Source organism: Vicia villosa, linkage group LG5 (genome assembly GCF_029867415.1).
Source record: "Vicia villosa cultivar HV-30 ecotype Madison, WI linkage group LG5, Vvil1.0, whole genome shotgun sequence".
Taxonomy (NCBI): Eukaryota; Viridiplantae; Streptophyta; class Magnoliopsida; order Fabales; family Fabaceae; genus Vicia; species Vicia villosa.
Genome location: NC_081184.1, coordinates 89,814,121 through 89,829,935, shown reverse-complemented (window position 1 = coordinate 89,829,935; position 15,815 = coordinate 89,814,121).

Here is a 15,815-nt window from a genome sequence, read left to right as displayed (position 1 = left end):
CGCATAATTCATCAATAGGTCAAAGGTTAGGTAATATTGGTTTTGATCGGTTTAAAGTGGATTTTCGAGACAGATATTATTTGGTGATTATTCGAGTTTATTTATCGTATTACTTGTGATGCGGACCATCTCTTTATTTTAGATTCATGGTTGTCAGAGGGGTTGAAATGTTTGTTATTTGATTCGATTGCTTGAATTTAAGAAAAAGAGTCAAAGTTGGAAATTCAAAAAATACTCCATTAATTCATTCATGAAAATTTATGGTACAAAGCTTATTACTTGAGATATACGTTGAAAGGATGGATTACAAGGAAAAAGAATAAAAAAATACATCAATTTGGTAAAGTTGACTTTTTGGTCAAATATTTGACTTTTTGTTCAACTGTTGACTTTTCGTTAACTTTTAACCATTGACTTGATTTTGTCTCATGAATTTTCCTAGACCTATCCTATAAGCATTTGATCAAAGATTCATCATTTTTCATCAAAAATCAATAATTTCTTGATTATGTTACAAGTGCAAAGTTCAAACAATTTCATCTTCTACGAAGCTTTAGTTTTATGGCTTTATCTTTACTTTCCGATGTTCCCTCAAGCTCATTCTTCCACCACAATGATCACTTTGTTGCATGGAAGAAGATACATCAAATTAATCATCAATATCATGGATTAAAATCATTTAAAAGTCATGAGAAAAATTCTGCAGTACATGAAAAATTTGACACTATTTATTTAATTCCAAGCATGTTTCTCAACACAATTCAAGCCATTTCATGTACACTAAAATCAGAATTCATGATTCATAAGTGTACACCACACAAAAGCACCTAAAATGATGGTTTCATTCACAAAAAATTCAAGATAGAAGTGGGTAAAAATCAATGCAAAAATCAAGTTTCAAGTCCTAATCACAAATGACCATTTACATTACATCTCAACTTGGTACTTTTGCAAAAACCAAACATAATGGTCCCTAACTACCCTTAACTACCTATTTCTACACAAACCCATCCATTTACCTAATTACCCTAACTTCCCTAACTACTAAAATAACATAATAACTACCAAACTAACACAAATTCCAACTTTCATTTTCAATCAAAATCCTAACTGTTCATAACAATTAATCCAAGGGCTAGAATTAATGATCCGCAACTAAGGCCTAGATTAATTTCCAACTGTTGATAAAAGCTTCACTTGGATCATAATTCAATGATCCAAAATCAACCACAAAACCTATAAAAAGTTTATTTCTTTTGCAAAATCAAGTTTTTAGATCCCATTAACCATTTTTCTAATATTTTCTCAATTATCACAATTCTCTCTTTTTTGTTAGAACAAGATTTGATTATGCATATAATCTCTAGTTTTGATGACAACAATACATATATTTTATATGTAACAATTTTATACTATAATAGTGTCTTAAGTGTGCATATATAATATTTTATTTGATTCTGGAAAGATCATTAGAGTCATTACTGGAACGTCTCAGAAGAACTATTGCATCCGCTTCTAAAGAAATATCAATAGTTCTGATGAATGTTGAATGTTCACTAGAAAAGGATCTCCATGTGTTTCTCATATAGATAAGATTTTTCTTCTAGCTCATTAGTCAAGATTTCCAGCTCAGGTAAGTGTTTGCTTCTAGTTGAGAAGTCAAGTTTTATTTCTCAGTTAAGCTTTTGCTTCCAGCTTTGAAGACAAGGTTCTGACTCTGAAGACTCTGACACTTTTGGAACACTCATCTAACGTGATCTCTTATGGACTCATCACTACTTCAGATCAGAAGTATTTCATTAGAAGATAAAATCAAGAAACTTGCACTAGAAAAAATAGTACAACAATACAGTACCCATCCTAGTATGGTGAAAATGTATGTACGCTCAAAAGTGATGATGGTGGGGAAGAATAGGACATTGCAAGAAATAGTACAACGATACAATAACCATCCCATGGTTTCTCCCGTAGTAGAACTCCACAGCAAAATGGAGTTGTAGAAAGGAAGAATAGAACATTACAAGAAATGGCTAGAACCATGATCAACGAAACTAATGTGGCTAAGCACTTCTAGGGAGAAGCTGTGAATACAACATGTTATATTTAGAATAGAATCTCCATAAGACCTAATCTAGAAAATACTCCTTATGAATTGTGTAAGGGAAGAAAACCCATCATTTCTTATTTTCATCATTTTGGATGCACCTGTTTTATTCTGAACACTAAAGTGAATCTTAAAAAGTTTGACTCTAAAGCACAAAAGTGTATTATGTTAGGATACTCAGAATACTCTAAGGGATATATAGTATACAATAGAGAAACACATATTGTGGAGGAGTCAATTCATGTTAGATTTGATGATAAGCTTGACTCAAAAAAGTAAAAGCTATTTGAGAACTCTGCCAATCTAGAAATAACACTTGCAGGTTCTGGAGAAAAGGCTAAAGATTCTGACGACAAAGATTCCAATAAAAAGGATGATACAACAGGATCAATTGAACGTCCACCAGTCCAGAAAAGGAAAAGACAAATCATAACTAAAGATTTGATTTTGGGAGATAAAGCTACACTTGTCATAACAAGATCCACCTTTAAACCAACTGAGGAAATACTTCTGAGATTGATATCTCTGATAGAACTAACTTCTTATGAAGAAGCATTTCATGACAATGAATGGATTATAGCAATGCAAGAAGAGCTAAATCAGTTCTCTAAAAATGATGTTTGGGATCTGGTACCTAAGTCCAAAGGAACTCATGTTATTGGAACCAAGTGGGAAATCATAAACAAAATAAATGAGAAAGGTGAAGTCGTCATAAATAAAGCACGACTGGTTGCACAAGGTTGCAGTCAATAAGAAATAAGTGACTACAATGAAGCCTTTGCGTCGGCCGTAGGGTTAGAATCTATTCGCTTTCTAATTTCATTTGATGTTAATAATCATATAATCTGATATCAAATGGATGTCAAAAACACGTTTCTAAATGGATACATTTATGAATGGATTCATTTTTGAAGAAGTATATGTATACAAGCCTCCAGATTTTCAAAGTACCAAGTTTCCACAACATGTTTTTAAATTTAAAAAATCGTTGTATGGTCTGGACAAGCTCCCCAAGCTTAGTATGATAGACTAAGTGCTTTTCTTTTAGAAATTGGTTTCTCAAGAGCCAAGGTGGATACTATTATCTTCTATAAAAACTTCATAAACAATCTAATGATATGCCAAATTTATGTAGATGACATTATTTTTGGTTCTGCTAATCTTTCTGTGTGTCAAGAGTTTTCTAAGCTGATGCAGATTGAGTTTGAAATGTGCTTGATGCAAAAGTTAAAATACTTTCTGGGAGTACAAATAAATTAAAATCCATAAGCTACATATATTAATCAAAGCAAATATACAAAATAACTTCTAAAGATATTTGATATGTCAGATACTAAACCACCAAAGACTCCTATGCATCCTACATGCATTATGGAGAAATATAAGGCAAGTACAAAGGTTTGTAAGAAGCTCTATCGTGGTATGATAAGCTCTCTCCTCTATCTGACCGCTTCTCGTCCAAATATTTTATTTAGTGCATGTCTATGTGCTCGTTTTCAATCAGATATAAGGGAAACTCACTTAACAACTGTTAAGAGAATCCTAAGGTATCTGAAGGATATATCTAACCTTGGCTTGATGTATAAGAAAACACAAGAATACAAGCTGTTAGGTTTCTGTAATGTAGACTATGCCGAAGATAGAATAGAACGTAAAAGCAATTCTGAAAATTATCAGTTTCTGGGTGATAATTTCATCTCCTAGTAAAAAAAGGCAATCAATTATTGCATAATCAACTATTGAAGCAAAATATGTATCATCATCACTTTGCAGCACTCAAATGCTCTAGATGAAAAGCTAACTTGAAGATTTCCAAATATACAAGAGTAACATTCATACCTTTTGGTCAAAGCCTTTTGGAAGTATGTTTCTATGAGCGATCATGGTCAATCAATCTATTCAAATGTCTTTGGATTTCCTATTGTCGTCATTCCTACCTCCATTGCTAAAAGCTATAGGTTATTTCAGAAGTGGTGGTATCACTGTGGACCAATTTAGTAACAAGTATACTTTCATGGAGAAGCTCATCTCTATCCACGACGTGTCTTCGTCCAAATATGAGCCCATAAATCCAGCAAAGCTTCTTCCCTTTGCCAAAGTTTGGTTTCACCTTCTTCTAACCAACTTTCGACCTCGAGGATAAAGTATGAACCTTCTGTTCCATGATGACAAACTCTTCATCTACTTTATGCTCTCTGATGTTAAGGTCAACTTGCCCCAAACCATGTTCAATTACTTGAAGGAGTCTTTTGTTGTCTCTAGAAGTAGACATAAGTCCTTCATACCTTTTAGAAGAAATCTGTCTGAAATTTTATGTAGGGTAGATCTAACCAGTTTCGTTCAGTTGGTTGGACCAGAAAACGCTCTTGAAGAAGTTAGATGTGAAGTCTTTGGAGCATAAGTTATTTCGATGATTGTAGTCTTTATGTTTTCCTTTTGTCTTTTTTGTGTCTTGTCTATACTCTTCTCAATTATCAATGAACGTTTCTTTCTTTTCAAACTTGTTTGTTATTCATCTCTTGTTGGTATTAGAAAAGCGGGCTAATTTTTAAAATCAATTGAATTTCTTATATCTTTTTTATTATAAAAAAGTGGGGGGGGGGGGGTGAATAGTGATAATTTAAAAACATATCTAATTCTTTAAATCTCATTAGTTACATGACATTCTAATATATTATATAAAATAATTTTAGAATGAGTTTCTGGAACACGCTGAAGATATCGAATTGATCAAGCTCAGATAAAGAACTTCTATTGTTCAGAAGGATCTAATAAATCAAGCTTCGGTAAGCAAACTTTATGCTGAAATCAGGCTTTGACAAGTTAACAACGCTTTGATATCCCTTAATATCTAAAATTGTTATAAGTCTTAGACTCAGGGGGAGCTTGTTTATCTCAGGGAGAGTTTTTCTATCTGAATCTGATACTTTTTATGATATAACCTTGTAAAATTGTTCCATCAAAATACATGGTTTTGTCATCATCAAAAAGGGGGGATAGTTAGAACAAGATTTGATTATGCATATAATCTCTAGTTTTGATGATAACAATACATATATTTTATATGTAACTATAATACGGTGGGAGAACTGCCTTTTTTTTTTTGTTTTTCGTAAAACATGTTGCGGTTAGCAAGAGTCGCCACTGACTTTTCTTTTATCCAATAAGGAAAGGCTGAAAAGAATAGGAAAGACCTTGATAGATTTTGATTTCGGGGGGTAGGTTATACAAAGGGAAGGTGTTAGCACCCTTTGTATCCATGGTTATCCATGAGCTCTTAAATGCTTAGCTCACTTTGTTTGATTTGTGTGTGTGTGCTTTTGAAATTTTTTTGGAGTGCCAATAGTAAGGGAGATTTTGTAATAATTCTTGTATCAATCCTCAAGAATGTATACAAATTTTTTTTCTGAAAATATTTGTTTAGAGTGTCAATAGTAAGGCAGTTTTCTTTATGATAACTCTTGTATCAATCCTCAAGAGTGTTGATAAAGCGTTTGAAAGTATTGTTTTGAAAGCGTGAGGTGTGAAAAGAATTTTTGAGTGTGAGCAAGCAATTAGGAGCATCTACCCACTATGTATTGGTCTTTCCTATTCTCTTATGTTTCCTTTGGAGATAGTATTATCCATGCCATTAGTCGGTCGGAAATCCTATCTACTTGATATGAAGGGACAAGCGTAGGGTCATCGAATAGTCATCGAAGGCAACATTTGTAAGGATATCTTAGCGTTCTCGAATGGACTATCATCATTTTGTAGAGTCATAGAGGGACAAGATCATTTTTCTAAAGGAAACTCGAAGGGTCATTGAGGGACTATGATCTTTTTATATCGAAGGGACGATGATGATTTATTTGTGAGCGTCATTTTCTAAGATATCCCTACATTCGAGGGACATGGCTATTATAGTCGTAAGGCAACAAGAGAGATTACCCTAGAGGTGTATTTGTGAGAAGAGTGTTGTTTTTAGTTTATTTATCTTTTGAAATTAGGTTAGCTATGTCTAGTTTGTTAGTCTTTCCATGCACACCCTAATTACTAACAATTATATACAATAATAGGCAAAACGAAATAAAGGTCCTAGACTATTACAAGGCTTCGGGAGCGGGGGTACAAATAATAAAATGGGGAAAAGTAAAATCCTAATTAACTATTACGGCCTAGGAGCAGATACAATAATTGGTAAAAAAATGCAGGAAAGTAAAATCCAAACTATTACAAGGCTTTGATTAACATATACAATTTCCCAAAAATGAATAATAGGCAAAAAAAATAAAAAAAAAGAATTAGGGTTTGGAAAAAAAGTTTTACGGCTAGTTAAGTTAATTATTAGGTTAAATTATCGAAAATATGACTTATTGTTAACCTCAATTGTTTAACCTAAACCTAAATATTTAAATGATTTGGAAAATTAGATTATGGCAAAAAATTAAGAATAACCCTAATTTGCATGGGACGGGACATGAACCCATCCCCTTGAGGTCAAGGGATAAAGCTCGATCCACTTGGCCAATCCAAAGGAAACCTGTTCATAAACCACAGTTGCCCAAAATCACGAAGAACAAACCCTAGCCATGGCAAGTCACCATACATGCACTAATTCTCAAAACAAATGATCCGGAAATATTTTGTGCATTCATACAAACAATAAGATATGATCAAAACATTTTGATCCTCACCTGCAATGTTCCAGTTTGAAGTTCTGGTATGACAGACTCAGGATGTCATTCACGATGTCAAGACATCTGATCTATTATTAATGTAGCAGAGGAAGAACAGAAAGATCCCCCAACTTTTAATTACCCCTAAGAAGAAGTCAATGAGATTTGGGATCACATAAGTTCAGTCAACATAACCAGATTGTAAATTTTATATGGTCTTGTAAAGGAACAACTAACACTTCTGAACCTGATGTTATACATGATGTCATAACATCCACGACTGAACAAATAACACAATGCAGAAGATAAATAACACATTTAATTGTTAACCCAGCTCGGTCTAACTACCTACTCTGGGGGCTACCAAGCCAGGAAGAAGATTTCACTATCAGTAGTACTATTTTATCTAAACAAACTCTGGTTTACAGATAAAAAACCTCTAGTTTACCTAGTCACTACCCAATGCAAGACATCCATCCAAGACAAGAGAACCTCTGCTCACTCCCTAGTGATACCTAACTATTACAACCCTACAGCAGCTATTTAGACAATTAACAATGAACAATAACTTGATCTTGCTTCACAGCTTCAATCAAGAACACAATACTCAACTCTTACCTACAAGTTTCGAGTGAGAAAAATCACTTCTCTTACCTACAGGTTTCGAGAAGGACATGGCAGCCATCCCACAACCTGGGTGGTCTACCTATAGAAACCCTAATGACTACATCTTTTCTAAACAAGGTTTTTTATATGAAACTAGGTTACAAAGGTTTCTATTTATAACCTATTCCCAATTGGACTTGGGCTTACAAATCGAAGCACTCCTTGCTGCTACAAATCTGCAGAAATCTTCTGCTACAATCAAGGTCTTTTTAATCATGAGTTTCCTAATTTATCTCCTAAATTAGAAACTGCTGAATCTTCAATCTTCTGATCTGATTCTTCCTGAATCTTAAATCTTCTGATCTGATTCTTCAATATTCTTTTGAACTTTAAATTTGCGCCACATAGGATTACAAAATATTCCATGAATATCCTGTATCTCTTGAGTAACAAACTGAATCTTCCTTCCATTTCTACAGGCGCGATGTCATGTGTTGATGTCATGAAATTCCATATAACATCTTGCTTGTACCTATTTTGTTCTTTTTGTATTTGCAAGATTACACATTGTATTATGTTTTACTGCTATTATGTTTTAGCCAAACATAGAAGCCAATCAGCCAATAAAAGCACTAACAATCTCCCCCTTTGGCATATTTTGGCTAAAACTAAACATTCATTGAAAATGCAGCAAAACATAAATGCTTCAACTTTCAAGACAACTAGGAAGTACATAATTTTACATTCTCAGAATTGGGCTTTATTTAATACCTTATGTTCTTCAGGACTTGAACCACATTATAACATCTTCAGTATGCTACAAAATCCTTTGTTTCTTTTTACAGTAGCAAAATCAGAAGATGATATTCTCTCCCCCTTTTTAGACATAATATGACAGAGAAATTTCCGATGTACATCTTCTTGCAACACTGCTGTACACGAGGAAGACGACGGGAGAAGGCCTTTGTCTTGGAGGACCAATGGTGGCATAATAGACCCCTTCCTCAGTCTTGAACCAGAAACCAAATCCTAGCTTAGACCCTGAGAGAGGACTTGAGTGAAAACTGTCCACCAGTCCTAGTAACTCAGAACATAAATCACAATTGTGTTCATAACACAGATCACAAATCACAACGAAAATAGTTCCTATACTGAAGGTTGTATATGGTGGAACATCTTTGTTGTTATTGCAAAAAAACCCATGGTAGAGACCATCAACATCCCCAGCCCGTGTTTTTCTTTTTCTGAAGAGGTTTTGGTAAAGCAACCCATCACAATACCAAACCTAGACACGATTCATAAGAACACACACGAACGACATCTTGAGAGAGTTTGATTTCTGTAATCCATGGAGATGCCATTATATAGCCATTGGAGATTATAGGAAATAACGATGGTCTTTGGTCTTGTTCAACGATCAAACGGTTAATTAGGAAACAGTTCCAAAAGCAATTACTCTTTCCAAAGCAGTTTTTGATTGTTTTTCTGATGAGTTATCTTAAAATACCAGTGCATGCATAGTCATTGATTGTACTTTACACCAACCACTGATGTGTAGATAAACTTTAAGACATATATCCTTGTTTGACTTAGAAGATTTAATGTCTTTAAACATGTCATGACATCCTGTCAGACATTGTCACTTTTCTTTCCTTTAAGCACATAGCTCAAGATTCTTCAAAAGATTAAGACAAAGCATCATACGGACCAAGTAACAAATTCCCCACTTACTCACTAGTCATAGACATAAACTTCTGTTGTTCTGAACACCTTGAGACTGTTAGACATACAACTACCTCATTAGTGTAGAGAAAGAATTGTGGATTCCAGTTGCACATGGTTAGATTCAACCATTCACAAATAACTGACAAAAATGTCACATTTTCTTGATGATGTTAAAGTATTTTTAACCAAGATACTTTTCTTGACAAACGAAGTCACTCCCCCTATCTGAGATAGTATGAGCTTCTTCAAGGAATAAGCTTGAAATGATGAATGGAAAATATAAGACGCATCTTCATATCTTCAAGAGCCTCACACTCTGTTCAACTATCCTGCTGAACACACTCACTATAACAAAGTTGCTCCTTTACATTAAATACTCACACCAGAAGTAAGATGTCATAACATTGTGTCTGAAATTTGTACTACCAGTATATTCCACAAGGTTCATCTCGTTCTTCAACAGACCATTGTCTCCTAACTTATCTCTTCCAGAAATGATCAACTAATGACCTCTTGACACTAGAAGCATACACAGAGAGGTTGCCACAATCTCAACATAAAGAACTGCCACTTCTTGAACTTTGTTGAGAATAACCTTACCATGTTTGGATCAGATCATGGTCTGCTTAAGAAAATTTGAAATCCTTCTTGACATGGTGTTTCTCAATCTCACACATTGATTAACATGCTCCTTGAACCGGAAGGATCCTCCTTTATCCTTAGCTGTGTTGATCAGATCATATAACTTTTGTCTTCATAGTCATATTCACGAAGTGAAGTCTTCATCATGAAAGTAATTATGTATTGCCAGAACAAATTACTGACATCCAGATCAGAACCTGCCCATTCTAATCCACATTATGCCTGAACTTCCACTTTAGACAATAATGTCGCCTTTTCAAACTTCTAATGCATATTCCTAGTCCTTCTTCCAGGATAAACGCACTTTGTGATGTTGACATCACCCAAGACATAACCTCGTCTGAACACCAAATTCAAACAAACTCTGACAATCCATAGAGATAACACTTCTCTATAGAGGACTTGGAACACAAGAAACAATTTGTGTTCACGACACGAAACAAGACTCTTTATTCTTTACCAAACAACTGTAAAGAATGACCTCAGACTTAACAATGTCTGAACACTACCCTTAAACTCTATGATTGTCACAATTTGACAACCATGACCTAGACTCTAAACATTTCTCATATTCGAAAGAAGAACATGAGGGACTCAAACAATACTCAAACAAAACGAAAAGACTCTATAAACCTGAGCAATTTAAACAACATACCTGGACTTTAACTAAAGTCTCGATCAAGAGATGTTATTTGAAGAGGAATTGCATCAGGTGGACTTGTGCATAGGTTGGATCATGCACTAGGTCAGAACAAGTGATACACACCATCAATCCATGTTTTCAGATGATAATGCAAAGAATATTCTTTGCAGGTCTTTGAGAATAAACATGACTTGAGTTATGTTCTGACATCTTGTGTGACTTTGTTCTTCTGGCTTCAAGATTAGTCTTTGAAGGACTTTACATTAGGATAGAAGCAGAATAACATTGTCTTTGCTGATCTTCATACTCTTTTACTCCCCCTGAGATATACAAATTTAGGACATCTTTGATGTTCGTCCTTGAAGTTCCCTTCATTTGGAATTTCCCACAGTTTCCAAGTTTAGAAGCCTTAGTTTACTTGCTACACAAGATTCATATTGCCACACTCTGCAACTTGAAGTAGAAGAAACTATGATTGTATAACCATAAATCAATCTTCAGCATACGCGTCTGAGTCTTTTCATACATACATTATAAATATACAGCTCCCATCAAGATATTTAACAGAGTCAGTATGCTTCACCAGATACTCTTGCCATACTTCCTTAATGTGTGAAGATAATAGAGAACACATAGCTAGAAGAACTTCTTCTCAGTCTTGCATCCAGGTTCTATACCCAATAAGTACTAAGTCTCCCGTCAAAGTACTTACCAGCTTTTCAGTTAGAATTTGCTACTCACACTAGGTAATTCTGACTGATTACCTCTTCACATTTATACTTTCTTCTCTTGGCAAATACACTACAAAGAAACTGAAGATCTTGAGATGATGTTGTGACATATGACATCATCCTTCATGGTTCTTGGTTAACATCTTTAATATCAAATTGACAACACTCGGGGTGGGAATAGAATAATCCAATTATCAACAATATCCAGACATATCAAGGAATACAATAGCCAGCATCTCAATAAGATTTTCTTCAGACATTTATTCTGATTTTGAGATGATGGATGCCATACCTATAGAGGAGATTCCCTCATTTAGGTTTCTGGAGCAGAATTAAATATAGCATGACACTGAATTAGTCAGATTCATCTTACTTCCTTGATTCCAAAACAACACTACCCTTTCTGGATAACAACTAGGGCAGTACACATTCTTGACCATATTTCACTGTGGTAGAGTCATAGTATTCAACTCCAACAACTGCTCTATGGTTATGAATGATAATACACATATCTGGTTCTATTGATCAGAGGAAAATTCCAGATGTAAGCTCTTCTTAATTTAATCACAAAGGATCAGAAAGGAATGCCTTCATGAGTTTTCTTGAGGCACTGAGTTTTTACTTCTAACTTAATTGGAGTAGAAGCACTGAGTTTGCACAAGTATTTTTATCCTGGTTCGTTGTTAACTAAACTACTCCAGTCCACCCCCATGGAGTGATTTACCTCACCTGAGGATTTAATCCACTAATCGCAACAGATTACAATGGTTTTCCACTTAGACAACTTCTAAGTCTTCTAGAGTCTTCTGATCACAACCTGATCACAAATGCTTAGACACAAGCTAAGACTTTCTTAGAGTATCCTGACCACCACGTGATCACTCTAATTACAACTGCTTAGACACAAGCTAAGACTTCCTAGAGTATCCTGATCAACACTTGATCACTCTAGTTACTTACAAATTAATGTAATCAATTCTAAGAGTATTACAATTGCTTCTTAAAAGCGATAATCACAAACTGTGATATTTCTCTTACAGATTTAAGCTTAGACTCACTAAAGTATTACAACAGTAATGTAGTGAGGTTGAAGATGAAGTTTCTGAGCTTTGAGTTGAACAGCGTTTCAGCAAGTTAATATTCACAGAAATTGTTAAGAATTCGTAACCTTGCTTCTCATCAGAACTTCATTTATATAGGCGTTTGAGAAGATGACCGTTGGGAGCATTTAATGCTTTGCGTATTCCGTACAGCATTGCATTTAATGTTTCACTGTTTTGTCAACTACCTCGAGCCTTGCTTTTGCTGTGACTACTGACATTGCCTTTAATAGCTTCTAACGTTCCTTTTGTCAGTCAGCGTAGCCTGCCATCTAGTACTTGATTCTGATTTGTTCTTTGTAAATACTACGTTGAAAATCATCAGAGTACAAACAGCTTGGTGCAGAGCATCTTCTGATCTTCTGATCTTGATATGCTTCTGAGCGTGATTTCATGACTTCAGTGCTTCTGCTTCTGAACTCAAGTTCTTCTGATGCTTCTAATAGACCATGTTCTGATTCTGCTTGACCATCTTCTGATGTCTTGCCAGACCATGTGCTGAAGTTGCATACTGAACCTTCTGAGTCAAAGCTTCTTAGCGCTAATTTGTGCATACTCTTTATATATTTCCTGAAAAGGAAATTGCATAGGATTAGAGTACCACATTATCTTGAGCAAAATTCATATACATTGTTATCATCAAAACTAAGATTATTGATCAGAACAATTCTTGTTCTATAAATCTCCCCCTTTTTGATGATGACAAAAACATATATAAATGATATGAATTTGCAATCAGAATAACAGACGGCAAAAGACAATTGCACAGTTATAGCATAAGCATATAAACATAATGTGAATGTGTCTCCCCCTGAGATTAACAATCTCCCCCTGAGATGAATAATCTCCCCCTGAAATTAATACTAGAAGAATTTTATAAATAAAAGACTTCCCTGAGTATTTCAGTAGAGACGTTCACATATGCTTGAACTTCAGAACATTCACTGCTTCTGATTTCTGCTTCCATCGGACAGCTTCAGAACATTGAATTTCTTTAGATCCTCAGAACATTCACAGCTTCTGATTCCTGCTTCCATCGGACAGCTTCAGAACTTGAATTTCTTTGATCCTCAGAACATTCACAGCTTCTGATTTCTGCTTCCATCGGACAGCTTCAGAGCTTGAATTTCTTCTTACATCACTTCATGCTAGATTGTATCAAAACATTGTTGAATGTACCAGAGCATCATCAGAGCATCTCTACATCCTGAAATGTTACAGAACAAAACTAAACGACAAAAGTCAGCATGAATGAATCAGAACATAAAATATGTTTCAGAACACATAATATGTATCAGAGCCATATAAGCCATATAGAATGTATCAGAACAAATTCTATCATCAGAATATCTGAACATTCTTCCTTCTTGCTTCTGATTCCGAAGTTTCATAGCACTCAGCTTGCTTCAAGAATCCAAGAACATATTCCTTTTACAGAATTTGCGATTCCTCATGATTTTGCTTCTAATGTTGAGCTTTCAATCCTGCAAAACAACTTAGAAACATATGAAGCTTGCAGCTTCTGTTAGTAATGTGGGGGCTTTCTTCCCGGCAACTGCTAATATAAATCAAATCATTTATCACTATTTCTCCCCCTTTTTGTCATAACATCAAAAAGAATGTAAAAGATTCAGATATAACCACAGGACAAATGAAAGAAAACAAATAATCATTGATAAAAAGCAGAAGTACAAGAGTTATGCAGAATAAGCTTTTCATTGATTTAAACAAGCAGGATTACAAAAGATGTATGCTGATACACAAGTGCAACAAGCAAAGAAAACTTCAAGGACTTAAGAACTACAACCCTAGCCTAGTCATAATCTAAGCCAGCATATCATGAATCCCAGCGTTGTTCTTGCTCTTGCTTGGTCATCAAATCTTGAAATTCTGCATGCCTGAGCAGCTCCCAGAGAAAGAAGTAAATGAATACAAAAGAGGAACTGAGAACAGTTCACCAGGAGAGAGCGTATTCTCAGATGGGCTTTCCCTTAACATAGAAGTTAAGTCCTTATGGAACCTAACTTCATCCAATATCTCAAGAAAGTCTTCTTCCTTTGGACAAATGTTGATAACAGCATCAAAGAAGAGATCTGACTTGAGAAAAACTTGGAATGCCATCCCGAGATATGTTTCTCATCCTGTAACCGATTAACCCTTCCATCCGTTCTATTCAAATAGATTAGCCACTTTTGAGACTTAGTTTCTTCAACTGGTTTAATGTTTTGATGAAGGTAAATAGGCGAAGGATTCATGATGAACGCTAGATCGATGAAGAATGAACTAGGGTTTACGCAAAAGATATTCATAGGAAAGTGAGAGAAAGAAAGAGAGAGCGCACAGATTGATTGAAGAATGCGAAGAAATGGAGAAATAAATAGAGGGAATGTGGGGAAGGAAACGTTCTAGGGAAGGGAAACGTTTGACGGATATAAAAACGAAAAAGAAAATGGAAGAAATAATGAATGGCATTTAATGTTACGTGACAAGAGGAGAGAGAAACTATGACAAATGAAGTGATAGAACAATTACCTAGGAAAGGCGCCTCCTCAACTGCACGCATGCTTGTCCAAATAGGGTAGACACGTGTTACCATCTGGAAAGCTAGATACAGCTGTATTTACTTTAAAAGATATTCTGAATCAACTTAGACAATGAAACGTTAGTAATATACGAGTCACTACTTCTAATTGATTTAAGATCAGAACTTCTTATAAAACATTAATCCAATCTCATTTCAGAAGATAGCCATACATAAGATTTTCTCATCTTCTCATTCTGGGCATAAATCCATACTGATATTATTCAGAATGAACTTAAACCTATCTTCAGCCAGGGGTTTTGTAAAGATATCAGCCCATTGATGGTCTGTATCCACAAAGTTTAAAGATATAACACCCTTATGAACATAGTCCCTTATGAAATGATGTTTAATCTCAATATGTTTAGCTTTTGAATGTAAGATAGGATTCTTAGATAAACATATAGCAGAAGTATTATCACAGAAAATAGGAATGTTACTCTCATATATCTGATAATCTTCTAGCTGACTTCTCATCCAGAGCATTTGTGTGCTACATCCAGCAGCAACAACATATTCTGCTTCTGTTGTTGAGAGGGCAATAGTAGCTTGCTTCTTGCTGTACCATGAGATCAGGTGACTTCCAAGAAATTGACAACTTCCAGAAGTACTCTTCCTTTCTATTCTATCTCCAGCATAGTCAGCATCACAAAATCCTACTAAGTTGTAATCTTTGGATCTTCTGTAAACTAAACCAACATTAGTAGTACCTTTCAGATACCTCAGAATTCTCTTAACTGCCGTTAAATGAGATTCTCTCGGATCTGATTGGAATCTAGCACACAAACAAACACTGAAGAGAATGTCAGGTCTAGAAGCAGTTAGGTATAGAAGAGATCCAATCATACCTCTGTACAACTTCTGATCTACCTTCTTACTTACCTCATCCTTACCTAGGACACATGTTGGATGCATAGGAGTTTTGGCTTCTTTGCTTTCAGAAAGATTAAACTTCTTCAGAAGTTCTTTCACATACTTCGTTTGATGAACATAGGTTCCGTCAGAAGTTTGGTTGATTTGAATCC